The sequence below is a fragment of the Arachis ipaensis genome, chromosome B05, assembly GCF_000816755.2.
Source record: "Arachis ipaensis cultivar K30076 chromosome B05, Araip1.1, whole genome shotgun sequence".
NCBI lineage: Eukaryota > Viridiplantae > Streptophyta > Magnoliopsida > Fabales > Fabaceae > Arachis > Arachis ipaensis.
In genome coordinates this window covers 33,935,646-33,948,115 of record NC_029789.2, presented here as the reverse complement: position 1 = coordinate 33,948,115, position 12,470 = coordinate 33,935,646, and the positions used below count along the sequence as shown (strand labels likewise).

Genomic DNA, 12,470 nt, shown 5'->3' with positions numbered 1-12,470 from the left:
AAAGTTAGAACCAAACTCAAAGCGAGAAGGGTGAGAGTTCATAGTAGCAAATAAAATTAAAAAGGAAAAACAGAAATAATTAAACAAGTAAAAGAAAAATATTTACAATAACCAATAATAAGGCACACGTTAGCAGTTCCCCGGCAACGGCGCCATTTTGACGAGAGGAACTTTTGCGTGATCTAAAAATTTGCGGATAAATCCTCGTTGCAAGTATAGTTTCTAAACCTTCAAAAGTCCTTTCATACAAATGTTTTGGTTGTCACAAGTAACAAACCCCTTTAAAATTGTTAACCGAAGTATTCAAACCTCGGGTCGTCTTCTCAAGGAACTGCAGGGAAGTATGTTCTTATTATTGGCTATAAAGGTTGTAAATCGGGGTTGAGAGTGAGGAATAAGTATGACAAATAATTTAAATGGCAATTAAAAATAAATAAATAACTGCAAAATAAACTTTTGGCAAGGTATGAGAATTTGGAAGTCCAGACTTAGTTACCCTTATAAAAAATAATGAAAGTTGAATCTTAATTCCACTTAGTCAATCTTTACTAAAGCAAAGGAAAGTCAAGGGACTAATTAGTTTGATCTTCGAATCCTATTTATTTCCTAAGAAAGGGTTGGGATTATTGAAGTTCAGTTCAATTAGCAAAGATAACAGTTATCAATTATGTTGAGATAAGATAACTCCTGAGTTACTACTTTCGTAACCAAGACCAAAAGAGGAAAAAGTAAAATTGCTGGAATAAAAATGTCTTCAGATTGGAAGCAATGGTGACATAAATAAAAGAGAGCAGTAATAAACTGAAATACCTCAATTAACATTAATTCAAATAATCTGGAACATAGAAGAATTCATAAATTAAATGGCAAAAGTAAATAATCAACTAAAGTAATGGAATGAATAAAAGTAAAAGGGAAGCTTAAAGCAAAGGAACATTAAACCTGGGATTGAGAGTCACTCCTAAAACTAAGAGAAGTCCTAAATCCTAAGAGAGAGAGGAGAGAACCTCTCTCAAAACTAGATCTAAATCATGGAAAGTAACTAAATTGGCGAGCTCTCTTTGAAAGGATGCATTCCCACAATTTATAACCTCTGGTCTATGCCTTCTGGACTTGGATTTGGGCCAAAAAGGGCTTCAGAAATCGCTGGGAGCGTTTTCTGCAATTTCTGGTGCGTGGCCTCTGTCACGCGTCCGCGTGGGTCACGCGGTCGCGTCATTTGGAGCTTTTCTTGTCACGCAGTCGCGTCAGTCATGCGGCCGCGTCGCTGTTGATTCGCGCTTGGCATGCGTCCGCGTCGCCCATGCGATCGCGTGGATGCCAGTTTCTCCAAAAACTCCGTTTTGTGCTTTCCTTCCATTTTTGTATGTTTTCTTTCCATCCTTTGAGTCATTCCAGCCTTAGAAGATCTGAAACTACTCAACACACTAATCACGACATCAAATGGAAATAAAGGTAATTAAAATAATTAATTTTAAAGCATAGGAAACATGTTTTTCACATACATCACATAATAAGGAAGGGAAAGTAAAACCATGCAATTAATATGAATAAGTGGGTGAAGGATTGAATAAATCACTCAAATTAAGCACAAAATATATCATAAAATATGGGTTTATCACTTCTCCAGCTTACGAATGAGCCACACATGTCTCAAGGGATGGTCAACTTTGATTACAAGGTCAATTGCTTTAACCTTCCTAGATCATTTTCCCCCGTTTTTGGCATATATTGTATTAGGGTGACTTAATGGGAGTTTTATCGAGCTGTTGATTGCTGCGTGATTTTGAGATTAATACCTGAAGATTGGTGTTGTGGCTCAATGCAAGATTCTATTAATGCAAGATTATAGATTTGGTGAGCCTTCTGGTTTTTCTATTAATGCAAGATTCTAGATTTTAGATTTGTAAACAACTGATTCCTCTTTTGTTTTTGTAGGATATCATACATTCAATGTCACATGATGCTCATCCTATGGGTGTGCTTGTTAATTTCATGAGTGCTCTCTCTGTACATCATCGTGATGCTAATCCTGCACTCAAGAGTAAGTAACACAAAAAAAAAAAATAGTTTCCTAGCTTTTCAACATTTTTTCATCTAGCTCTAATAATTTCTTTTAAAACCCTTTATCATACTTCAATGCAGGGTCTTGATGTTTACAACTCAAAGCAAGTCAGAGATAAACAAATAGCTCGGATTATCTGAAAGGTTTGGTCACTCCATTCTCTCTATTTTTTTGTCAGTATCTGTGGTTTATAGCTTTTACTTATGTGTGCTGAATTAGTCATTGACCAACCTGTTTCAGTCTCAATCTTATATAAATCACACAGTTTTTCGAGTTTGTGGTGTCTATTGACTTGTATGATTCACCTTTGGGAATAAGTTTAACACTTCCACACATAACAAGTTTGCAAGTTTTTTATTAGAATGGATTTCTATAAAATTTTCGTTATCCATTATACTTCTGTTTGCTTAAATGGTTACTTCAAGATGAAGCCATTCACCAGTTGGCTAAATGATTTTTAATATGAAGATTATTTAGTAATAGTCATTGTTATAACATCTTATTTCTTAATGTGTTACACTGATGCATCCATATCCAGCCTGGAGTTACTTAAAAGCATGCTAAAGAAGGAACAGAAAGTTCCGCTTTCTGGTTTGCTCTTGGAGGAAAACAGAGTTACACCAGCAAAAAAGTCAACAATGACATTATCATAGAACCACATTTGTTTAGTATCTCTTTTAATAGAGGTATCATCATATAAGTACTTCTCCATATAATTATGAAACTCCATATTTGTTTAATGATATTCAACTAAGCTAACCATTTCTATTTTGTATATTCTTATGCAATGTAGATGCACTAGGAAAGTTTCAGGTGAGTTTGTGATTACCACATTATGTAAACTTTCACACTCTTGCTAGGAAACCAGTCAGCAGTAACTCTGTAACTATAGGTTTTGTTTTTCTTCTAAATCTACCTTTTACGTTACTCTCCAGGCAGAGGAGGTGTACAACTTTTTCCAAGATGATTTGTTAACAGAGGACATCCTCATACTAGACACGCATGCAGAAGTGTTTGTTTGGATTGGCCAGTCTGTGGACCCAAAAGAAAAACAAAATGCTTTTGAAATTGGCCAGGTAAACATGCTCAACAGATTCGAGCATTTATTTCTCATATTGTCCTTTACTTGATTTCTTCTGGAAAATTTTCTCAAAGCTATATAGATAAGGCTGTATCACTAGAGGGACTATCTCCTCAAGTACCGCTATATAAAGTAACAGAAGGGAATGAACCATGCTTTTTCACAACATACTTTTCATGGGACCATGCTAAAGCTTCGGTATGTGCTACAACATAACAGAATTTCAATTTTTTATTTGTCTTATTTTTTTAGAAATGACTTTGTTCTGGCAATTATTATCATCTGCAGTTGTTGATTACAGTTTTCTGCATGTAAAAGTTACTATTATATTTATTATAGTGCTACATAATGCTATCAATACATATACTTAGCAGAAGTATATCAGATATATGTGTGATTTTTGAAATTGATTAGGTAATCCATGTGCATGTCCATGTTTCAAAATGAGCCACCTTATGGATTATTTCCTGATGCAATGCAGGTTCAGGGGAACTCTTTCCAGAAAAAGGTGACATTACTCTTCGGGATTGGCCATGCTGTAGAGGTATAGACCTGAGTTATTAATTCTGATGACAAAAGTTTTGCTATTTTTCTTACTCTAATGCTGTACAGTAAATATGTTGTGCAATGAATATCTGTTTAACTATGCTTGCTGAATATGTTGACAGAAAAAGTTTAATGGGCCAAGTCAAGGGGGACCAAGACAAAGAGCTGAAGCTTTGGCTGCCTTGTCTAATGCCTTTAATTCTCTTTTGATATGACATCCAGTATGGTATGACAACATGTTTAAGATTGTATAAACTATGTTTTTCTTTGTTGTTTTATAGTCAATGAAATTCAACCAAAAGTAGGTTCTCCTAACAAGAGGGTGTAGCATAATGATGAAGCATTTAAGCATATTGTATATGGTATCTTTTTTTTTGTTATTAGTGGTAAATTTAATAATTATATTTAGGTAGGTACAGGTTCAGGTTTTTCCATCTTTGCCGAAAAGAAAATTGAAGGAAATAATATCATAGTATTTAAATTAAATTTGCCAAAAAGAAAAATGAAGGAAAGATATCATAGTTTTTAAATTAAATTGAACATCTCCAAATCAAGTCACAGATCATGATGATTTCATACTCCGTTGGAACTTGCCTTTCTTTCTAATACTTTCTACTCTCAGTCATAGGATAGATTGAATGGGCTGAATCAAGGAGGACCAAGACAAAGAGCAGAAGCTTTGGCTGCTTTAAACTCTGCATTTAAATCATCATCCGGAACCAAAAGTTCTAGCCCTAAGACAACTGGAAGAAGTCAAGGATCACAAAGAGCAGCAGCAGTAACTGCTCTCTCTCAAGTTCTTACTGCTGAGAAGAAGAAACAATCACCTGATTCTTCTCCTGTGGCAAGCAGAAGTCCTGTTGTGGAAACTAGCACTTCCCGTGAGAAATATAGCTCTTATTATCTAAGTTAAATGTGTCACAAAAGAAAGATTAGCTATTATGAGAAGGTTAGAGTGTCAAGTAGTTCTACTGCAGTTCCACTCCCACCGCCACCGCCGCCACCCTCAATGTCTTCGGATGAGGACTATGATGATGATGAGGATGAAGATGACACTAAAGACTATATCTGATAGTTTTAGTATGGTTGAACAATATACTAGGAATTATAGTTGATGATTAATACATTTTGTTTATGTTTTGAATTATATTGACTTGCTTGTTTATAGTACTTCATAATACGATGAATTTGTTTATTTTTTGAAATATTATAAATATTCGAATACAAATTAGATAAAAATTTGTATTAAATTTATATTTATTTTGTATGAAAACAAGTTTATTTTGCAATTAGAAAAATAAAAAAAGATTCTATTTTACCTTACTGACGGATTTATCGACGGATTTTCTGTCTGTAATCAGAACGTGGGATGATTTTCCAAAGTTCAAATTATAGACAAAAAATCTGTTGGAAAATCCGTCTGTAATTACAGACAGAAAATCCGTCTGAAAATTTGTCTGTAATTACAGACGGAAAATCCGTCGGAAGTTTGTCGCCTTTGGAAAATGGATAGAAAATTTACAGAGGGAAAATTCGTCGGTAACTGGTAAAAATCCGTCAGTAATTTTCTGACAGAAAAAAAATCCGTCGGTAAATAATTTTCGACAGGGTTTTTACAGAGGGACAAAATCTGTCGGTAATTTCGTTGGTAACCAAGAATCCGTCTGTAATAAAGACTAAATCCGTCTATAAATCTGTCTGTATTAATCAATTTTCTAGTTGTGAATTATTCATTTTCCTTTTGATGGTTAAATGCTGGCCAAATTTCAATAAAAGTGCTGGTTCCCTAGACTTTCTTTTGTCGAAATATATTAAGTACAAATAAAAAAGACTCAAACTTGATTCCACTACAAGAAAACCAGGATTTTGCTACGCTTTTAAAGCGTAGCAAAAAGTTGAAAAAAGCGTAGCGATAGCTTTTCGCCACGCTTTTTGAGCTACTGGCACGCTTTTGAAAGGGTCACAACTGCTAGTGTGCCGGTTGCTCTATCGCCACGCTTTTGGTGACCTATGGCCACGCTTTTTCTGTCGCCACGCTTTTATCTATTGCCACACTTTTAAGCGTGGCTGTATGTGAAAGATATCGGTACGCTTTTAAAGCGTGCCAATAGCTAGAGATACGGCTACGATTTTAAAGCGTGCCAACAGCGAGGGATATCGCTACGCTTTTAAAGCGTGCCAGTAGCAAAAGATATGGCTACGCTTTTAAAGCGTGCCAGTAACAAGAGATATGGCTACACTTTTAAAGTGTAGCTGTTGATAACTGTTGTACAATATGACTACGTTTTTAAAGCGTAGCTATAACTTTGTTCAGGTTCTATTGTTCTTTTTCTAATCTTTGTAATAAAATCTTATAAAATTCATAGATAATTGTAAAATTTATACAATGACCATTAATTTTAAATCAACTAATCCAATCTTTATAAACTTGTCACCAAATATAGTGTGATTGATCACATGACATGCTCTAACAAAATACCAAAAATCAAAATCATTACAACAACTATTACATTATCTACTTGCTTTACATATTATTACATAAGAGAAAAAATTTTAGAATCAATAGGAAGTTACAAAAGAGACCACTCGTTTTTACTGAAACAAAAAAACACTACTAGTACCCAAGCTAACGAAGATTCTAAGCAAGCTACCATCCTAGAATTACATATTACTAATCCAGGAGCCATCATTTCAATCTACCTGGATCATATACCAAACGCAATGCCATGCAGCTCTTGAGAAAATATGAGCCATCATTTCAATCCACCTGAAGAAAATAGATAATCTTCCGTCAAGTTTAGGAAAGTAAAGAGAAAGCCAATTGAATTGCTTATTACCGAAACTTTACCTGGTACAAGGAGGAGCAGTGCTGCTCAAATCACAACCTCCAATTTTGTATGTCCTTCTTGCAAGCACAACAACCAAAAGTATGTAAGAATATGATTGTGAGTATATGCATATTCAAAAGCTTTTCGTTAAGCTATGCTTTTCTTCTATTTAATTTTCTCTATTTACAACATTGATTCAGTTGTAAACTGCACATAAAAAATAAAAAAAAATAAAAAAAGAAGTGAAATAAAGTAAGAAAATTAAAAAGAACCTCCGAGTAATTATTTATCAAACAACTAATATACTATTGGATATATGACTCCACAGTCTGCAGTTTACCATTACCAATAATGTCAAACAAATAAATAATGCACACCTATATCAACTAATTTTTATCTGACTAATGATTTTCATGCCTACAAACACGGATTGGAGAACTATATTTGCAATGGCCAGAAAGAAATTGAAAAGAAAACTGTGCTCCCTAGAACACAATTGTGTCTTCAATGTGCATGTCTTATTATTATCTACCTGATTGTGTAGATTCAGAAAATTACGAATAATTCATTAATGAAAAAAATACATACTGAAAACTTTGACAAAGTAGCTTGAGCAGCCACGTCTGCAGCTTTGTTCTGATCTCCAAAAAATTGGGAGGAAGAAAGAGATTTAGCATTTGAGAACTTCTTTCTTGCTTCGTCAGATTCTTGAATCTGATAAAGGACAGGCACCAAAACAGAATATGAATCAACATGACATAAATCCATCAAAGAAGAAGCTTAGATACATATTTTACAGATGAAGCTATAGTTAAAGAAGTCAACTGAGACAATAGTTAAATAAAGTCAACACATATTTGGATATATAACAACGCGATTTGCAGATTGGATCTTAATTAATTACCTGCATTGCGTTAACAATAAGGCCTAAGAGAATGAAAAGACTGCCTGCAGGAAGAATAAAAACTGCTGCTAGGAACGCCATGTCCTTTTTTTTTCTCAACCTGCCTCCAAATGCAATACACATTTAAACGACCTCTATTCCCTCAAGTCACATACCACTCGCTACACTAATTTCATAACAGGGCAGTCAACCAAAACCAACATACATAGCACAAAATGTTGCTTTAATTTCATAACAGGGCAATCAACCAAAACCAAAACCAAACACCTTGCATTCGACTCAACATCTTATTCAATGTGACTTTCTTCTAGGTCTGTTTTACTTCAACAATATTATTTAACATTATTTTTTAACTAATAGAACTGATAATGAATACATTACCAGCAGGGACGAAGGCGGAGGGACGAAGGGATTAAACATTATTGACAAAGGAACAAATAGTATTAAGAGTAAGAGAAAAAAATTTACATAAATTAAGTCCATGAAAATTTCTTCCCCCTATTTTAATCTGCACACATACATAATCTCCAAACTGCTATCAGATTTATATCTTCATATTCATGTTAACTATAGAAATACAAAGGCTCACCCTCTCGAAATTATATTTGAGGTCCCCAAAAACCTAGCAAGCATCGAATAACAGCTAAAATACATCGAATAACTGCTAAAATTATCACGCATTTTCAACATACCCAATTTTCAGTGCGGTGCATTCTTCATAAATTAAAGTTAAAACTAGCAAGCACGAATCAGAAATTGCTAGTCTCAACCAATATAATTCTCTTCGTTTCACATTTTCTCACCAATATTACACACTAAATTATCAACCAATTCAGGAAAAAAATCACGAACACAAACTACAAAATAGATAAATAAATGAAGGGATAAATAACAAAAATCAGTTACCTTCTCTTTTCTTCTTCGTCTTTTTTGAGCTTGTGATGGTTCGCAACGACACTGGGACTGCGCGATTTAGGAGGAGGAGGAGCGGGCGACGAAGTGCTTCTGCTTCTGTGCCTTGTGCGGCGCCTCGGCGGTGACCGCGTTCTGCTTCTGCAGCGCCTGTGGCTAAGGGAATTTCACAGAAAAATTGCTCTTTTTCCCAAACCCAATTCTTAACTCGAAGTTCTGAAACGTTCCGAACCTGAACCTGTTTCCAACAGATTCCGAATTAAGAACCCGTAAATCGTTCAAATCCCACTTCTGCTTCAACGAGATTGCCTTCAATACATCCTGATTTCAACGAATCAGGTAATTAAAAGTAAAAAATAAATGAACAGAAAGGGGGGGGGGAGGGAGTGAGAGGGGGTAAGGTGAAATAGGAAAAGAAATAAAAGAAGAGGACTTACAAAGAAGCAAGAAGTAGGAAGGGAGCGGCGCGGAAGGGGTTAGGGGGTTAGGGTTTTGCAGCGACGTAAGGGAGCAGCGGCAAAGGGGAGCATCCACGACGAGTGAGGGCGAGGCACAATGAAGGAGGAGGAGTTAGGGCAGTGAGTGTCTCGTCGCGTTGGGGCTTTTGATGGAGGAGTTAGGGCAGAGCACGAACAAGAAGGGGTTAGGGCAGCGCACAATGAACCTCTTTCTCTTAGTGAACTGAGTCTTTAAACGAAGAAGGGGTTTTTTAATTTATCCCCACCTTTTTTTTTCCGAGGGAACCTTTTGGCCACGCTTTTAAAGCGTGCCAAAAGGCTTCTAGGAAACGGCTACGCTTTTCGAACGCCGCAATAACAAAACTCTGTTGCTACGCTTTAAAAGCGTGGCAGTTTCTCTCTACAGCTACGCTTTTTAAGTGTGGCAAATAAAAGCGTGGCCAAATCTCGCATCAATTGCCACTCTCATAAAAGCGTGGCCATTGACACCTTTCGCCACGCTTTTGAAGCGTAGCAAAAAAAAACGTGGCCAAATCTTTATTTTATCGCCACCCTCATAAAAGCGTGGCCATAGACCACTTTTGGCTACGCTTTTAAAGCGTAACAAAAAAAAAGCGTGGCCATAGACCTTTTTTCTTGTAGTGTTCTTTACAAATATATATATTAATCCAAGTCTTTAGTATTTGTTTGGGCGCCATTAATCGATAAAAAAAAAGATTTTTTAATACAAATTATCTTTTTTTTTTACTTTTAATGTATTTGACAAATTTTTAATAATAAAATAAAAGTATTAGAAAAATAAAAAATAATAGTTTTAAGAAGTTACAATTTACTTCTTTTTTTAAAAGATTTTTTTTAAAAAAGATAATTTTTACATAATAAATAAACAAAAAAATATTTTTATCTTATTTTATCCAAACATAATTGATAGATAAAAAAATTTTTTTACATGAAATATCTAAATATAAAATTATTTTTATTTTTACAAAAAATCTTTTAAAAAATTATCATTTAAAGAAACATCTTTTTCAATAATAGAGCCCAAACAAGTCTTAGTATTTATGTAAATTCTCTTTAGTCGATAATTCCATGTTTACTTATTCCTCAATATCATCAAGACTGAGGATGCATGCACATGGTTTGTTGTTTCAAACTGCAGTTTGTTGTCCGAGAAAGATTGGTCAGAGTTCCTGCGTGATTGCACAAAATGAGAGAGGTTTGATTCTTTTTGGCTTCCATCATAGAGCGTAGTACTAACTTCACTTGCATGCTTTTCATGCCCATTAGTTCGTTGTACCAACAGGAATAACTTCAACTTTTTCATCATTATTATTAGGTCATTATTATTCTCCTTCTTCGTGTTTGAAGAAGCCTAATCATTCCAAAGGTACGTACCTTTGATAAAGACAAAGAACTCATGCCTTTATTATTAGTGTGCATTTGTAGGCTAGCTGGCTAACCAAAACTTTGGACATGAAAAATACCGTTATAGCGAAACACGGCAAAACCTACAAAATTTCAAGGAAACTTGGTTTCATATGATTTACTTTATACATTTTCTTAAAGTGCCACGTAGTAATCAAACCTCGCGAGCACGTAATTCAGCTAGCAGAAAATTATACAACTATATATACTAAAAAAAAAAAAAAATCATGTGTTCTAAGTACATATAGTTGTGCTTGCGTTGTTATTATAACTAGCAAAAAGGAATTTATTTTATAGTTTAAATAATCTTATTCGGCTCGAATGCAATTTTCTCCAATTAAAAAATACAGGTTTTTTTTTTTAACAATGGAGCTCAACACAAAAGGTGGAGCGAGAAAGCTAACAAACAAGGAACCTATAAATATGACCAGAAAACTGTCCCTAGTATTATTTCTGGCATTGCCATCAACAATAGAAGGGATCTAAATTGCACCATTCTCTATAACAGATTACTGATTTACGAAACACCTCCTCAGCACCTCCTTCCGTGTTGTTAAAAATCCGCCTGTTCCTCTCTAGCTAAATGTTCCAAATAACGGAGAAGAAACATATGAGCCACTTGTTGCGGTCTCCTTTCTTGTGAGCAACACCTGTCCAGCTCTTAAAGTGTTCCTTTAGTGAGCCTGGGATAGACCACGAACTCCCAAAGTCAGATAGCCATCGACACCACACCTGCCAAGTAAACTCACAACCCAAAAACAAGTGATGTATAAATTCAACGTCTTTTTTACACAACACACATATGTTATCACCATGTTGAACAATCCTCAGTCTATGCAATCTTTCTTTGGTATTAACTCTCCCTATCAGCGTAAACCAAATAAACAACTCCACCCGTGGTGGAACCAAGCCTTTCCAAATGGTTCTGGTGAAACTATAGCTGGTAACTTCCTCCGGAAGGGTCTCTGACTGCATTACCTGCACAAAATTGTTAATCGAAAAAATACCTTCCTTGTCAAAATTCCAAACAACTCTGTCTTGCTTATCATGTGCTAGCTTAATAGGCCTTAAAGTTTCATGTAACTGATCCACTAATCCCAACTCCCATTGGTACAATTCTCGTCTCCACTGGAAGTTCCAGATCTACTCTAACCCATCCCAAAACCCGCAATCCCCTATGACAGATCCTTTTTTGTTTGAAATAGAGAAAAGCCTCGGAAAAGTCGTCTTTAGGGCACCACTTTGTAGCCAGACATCCTCCCAGAAACGAGTCATCCTTCCGTCACCCACCTCCATAGATAACCTGCTATCATTTTATCTCTCACATCACTATCTCTAACCTGCAGCTGACAGATATCCTTCCATGGGCCCCCTCTAGTAGGTAACGTCTGAGCTGATAACATCACGTTTGGATTCAAATCATAGCAAGAGCAAATGACCTTCTTCCATAATGGGCACTCCTCTTTTGAGAACCGCCACCACCACTTGAACAGAAGTGCAGTGTTTCTAATGACTGCATCACCAACCCCCAACCCACCTACCTTTTTAGGGGCTTGAACTAGCTCCCACTTGACTAGCGCCAAGCCATACCTCCCTTCCTCCTTGCTCCACAGGAATCTCCTCTGCAATGATATCAACTTGTCAGCCACTGCCTTCGGCATCTTATACAGACTCAAGTAGTACACCGACAAACTGTTTAACACAGATTTAATAAGGACAAGCTTCCCCACCTTGTTGAGTACTTTTGCCTTCCACAAGCTGAGCTTCTCCTCAACCTTATTAATAATCGGTTTCCAAGTCCTGACCAGTCTTAGGTTTTGCTCCTAGTGAGATTTCGACAAAAATAAGTATCATATGTTAGAAAATTTTAATTTCTATTTATTTTTTGGGCCAATACATATATAATTAATTATAATCACATTAATTAATTTATATCATAAAAGTCTGATAAAAATAAAACAAGATTCTATTTTACTTGGACTTTAAAAATTATGAAAGTCATATTCAAATGTAAATAATAATTTTAAAATTTTGGTCTCTAATATATTAGTAAAGTCTACTTTGCAACCCTTCTCTATAAGAGCTTGTTATTCAACCAATTAGCCCTATCGGAATACATAAAAGACTTTGGTCAAGGATTACTAATTAAGAATGAATAATCACAAGTTAATATCGAAATCACCCGTTCTTTAATTGCGTTGATAGATGTAGGTATATTTCTGCATTAATATTATTTTTTCATGATTTAACA

The 12,470-nt window shown here is 35.3% G+C and overlaps 1 long non-coding RNA gene across 1 annotated transcript; it reads right to left on the bottom strand.

Annotated features, from left to right (window-relative positions):
* LOC110271896 lies at nucleotides 7,090–8,995 on the bottom strand. Its single transcript, XR_002362738.1, has 3 exons — nucleotides 8,774–8,995; nucleotides 7,425–8,657; nucleotides 7,090–7,234 (listed from the first exon to the last, which is right to left on the bottom strand). It is a non-coding gene; the product is annotated as an uncharacterized LOC110271896 (long non-coding RNA).